Below are 2,864 nucleotides of genomic sequence, written 5' to 3'. Positions count from 1 at the left end.
CACATGCTGCACATGCTGCTGTGAGTATGTAAGAAATACTGCTGCTGCACATATAACATATATGAAATACATACATGAATGCCATGTGATAATGATATGTTATGTCATTATATATATATCAAGAAATAAATGTGACAATCCTTCAGTATGCATTCATAAAAAGTGAGAGGGCAGAAATGTGTTTTCTTTACCTGGTAGTCCTTGATTAACTCCTCTGTCTTTTCACCAAGGTAGAGAATGAGGCCTCTGATCACAGTTTCTCTTCGGGACTCAATGCTGTTGTCCTACAAATATATTAAATATGAGATCATCTTAAATGCAGAATAGAATGCTACAACATTAAACTAACTACTACAATGTTAAAAGTACATGCCTCATTTATGATGCCATTTGAAATGAAAACAACTTTTTCTCTGGCCCATGAGCTAACTAAGTTAATTTAACTTTAACCCCCACTTTCCTCACTACAATAAACCAATTTATTGAAAGTTGCATACCTTTATGCAGTGTACTTGTCAAGAGAATCACCTGGTAAGGACACAGTGTTATGGTTAGTGACTGATCAGTGCAAGAAAAACAAAAACAAAAACATAAAAAACATAGCAAATAATTGAACTATAATTAAAAATAGTTTCAAATTGTCTTCTCTCCTCAACCACTGCAGGTGGTTGACCTGCTGATCAGGCAGCAGAGTGTCTTCAGTCGGAGGCTCCTTCAACTCCGCTGTAATAAGAACCGATACAGAAAGTCACTCTATTCCTACCAGCCATTCCTAATAATTACAATACAATACAATACAATTTGATTTATATAGCACAGTTTAAAAACAACCGGAGTTGACCAAAGTGCTTTACAACACTATACCAACAATAGGCAAATTGCAAAATTGCACATTAAATATACACAGAATATACACAAGCTGTAAAATGTGTGGCGTTCCTGAGAACAAAGTCAAAGACAATTTGTAATAATTCTATATAATGACTCTCCTCTGCAAGGGCAGAGGGCTTGTATCTGACTGACACATTGTGATTTGCACTCCTTAACCAGCTACCCTGTATACTTCTGTAAATTTTTATACAGTAGATTCGTTTTTTCTTTTTGTATATATGTACATATGTGTAATCCTAGGGCAAATGTGGATCATCAATTACGTCCACTAAAAGTGCTGTTTTGTAAAATTTGAAGTCTTTTTTATGAAAAACAAGCAAACAAAAACAAAAAAATTCTTAGGACCTTATGTGAATTCTTTTATCAAATTAGTTTGTGGAATAGAATAGCTCATGGCGACATGTGCATTAGAGCTACAATTAGCATCAAGCTACATAACACAATTTAAAAGATTAATATTACGCTTTTACTCAAAATTCACTTTAAACCACCAGACTGTTTGTATTAACTTCCGATCGCGATCTAGTGTGGATTTTAGTCATGTTAAACATCCATTATTGATATGAAAATAGCTCCAATCGCATGAAAATCACACACAAACCATACTATCATAATCGTGTGCTTATTACCTCCTTGTTTCACGTGTAGAAATATTGGGTTTGTTTTTCGCTGAGCTCAAGTGTACAGGACAGCGTCATCCAGAAGCACCTACAAGCGTAGCCATAGTTTAGTCCACGTACAACAACGTTATCTTCAAATTACACATAAATAAAGCCTCTTTTCATACAACAATTCGAAAACTGTAAAGACAACCAACTATAACGTCACTTTGCTAACTTTATTCTTACCTTAAGTTTAGTCCACCTGCTTCTCTTCGTCTGCAATGTGCAGGGTTCCCAAACCAAAAATGCTAAGGGAAGTAATTATTTTGTACTGAGTAAATAAAACAAGGTTATTGTTTGTTATGTGTGTGTACCTAAGAAGATTGGCTGGGATTACGTAGATACATTTTGTAAAGGAAAAAAATGCACAATGTCTTGTATTTTGAACAAATGCAGAATAATTCACAACTAGATATATTCATGTAAAGATACAAACGTAACATTTTATTGTTAATATCACAGATTTAATTACGTAACATTTACATCCACTCAGATTAATTTTTTTCAGTGTATTTCAGTGATATCTCTCAGGCAGTAGGGACATTTTATGTGTGGTATTCCAAAAAATAGCTTACAGCACCTTCAAGTCTTCAATCTTCATGTTGTTGCCATGCAAAACTCTTATTTATCACCACCGCACGACCACAGCTAGTAGAATTTGTCTGCTACTTTAACACCAAGTCACCAGAGAAACGGGACTGTTACGGGACAATCCCAATGGAGCAACCAGGGGTTAAGTGCCTTACTCAAGGGCACAGTGAAGATGGCCTCATAGTTCGCTGCCGTGGTCAATCACATGACCTCCTAAAGGCCCTGTCACATGAGTTGCGTCAAGGCTTCAACAAAAGCGCCATGCATCACTTTGAGTCATGTAAGGCTTATTTTACAAGGTTTCTAGGCAGCAAGAAAGCAGCACATGTACCGTACACAGCGAAAACACGTATTTGAGATTAGAATAAAAAAAAAAGAAAACTCAAGGCAATGAGTTTGATACATCACAGGAAAAAAAAAAAAAGGACTCACTGAACGTTAATTAAATTTTACTGTCTCATGGTGCTCTTTATTAAGTTAAATTAGTGTGAGAACTGAGGCAGCATGACTTAAAAGAAATAAAAAGAGATTATAAGACTTTAAATATCTCTTCAAAAAGTTTTACAGTTTTAAATGTTTTTTTTTTTTTACTGTATGATGCCAAATATGATTCCATATCAAATATTCCGCCATGTGATAAAACATTTAAAATAAAAACACAGATTTAACTTTTTTCTCGTAATTATGAGTTTATAGTCTGACAATTCTGACTTGTTCCCC

This window comes from Sinocyclocheilus rhinocerous, unplaced genomic scaffold, assembly GCF_001515625.1.
Source record: "Sinocyclocheilus rhinocerous isolate Xijiao unplaced genomic scaffold, SAMN03320098_v1.1 scaffold619, whole genome shotgun sequence".
In the NCBI taxonomy this organism is placed as follows: domain Eukaryota; kingdom Metazoa; phylum Chordata; class Actinopteri; order Cypriniformes; family Cyprinidae; genus Sinocyclocheilus; species Sinocyclocheilus rhinocerous.
Note: the sequence above shows the minus strand (reverse complement) of the source record.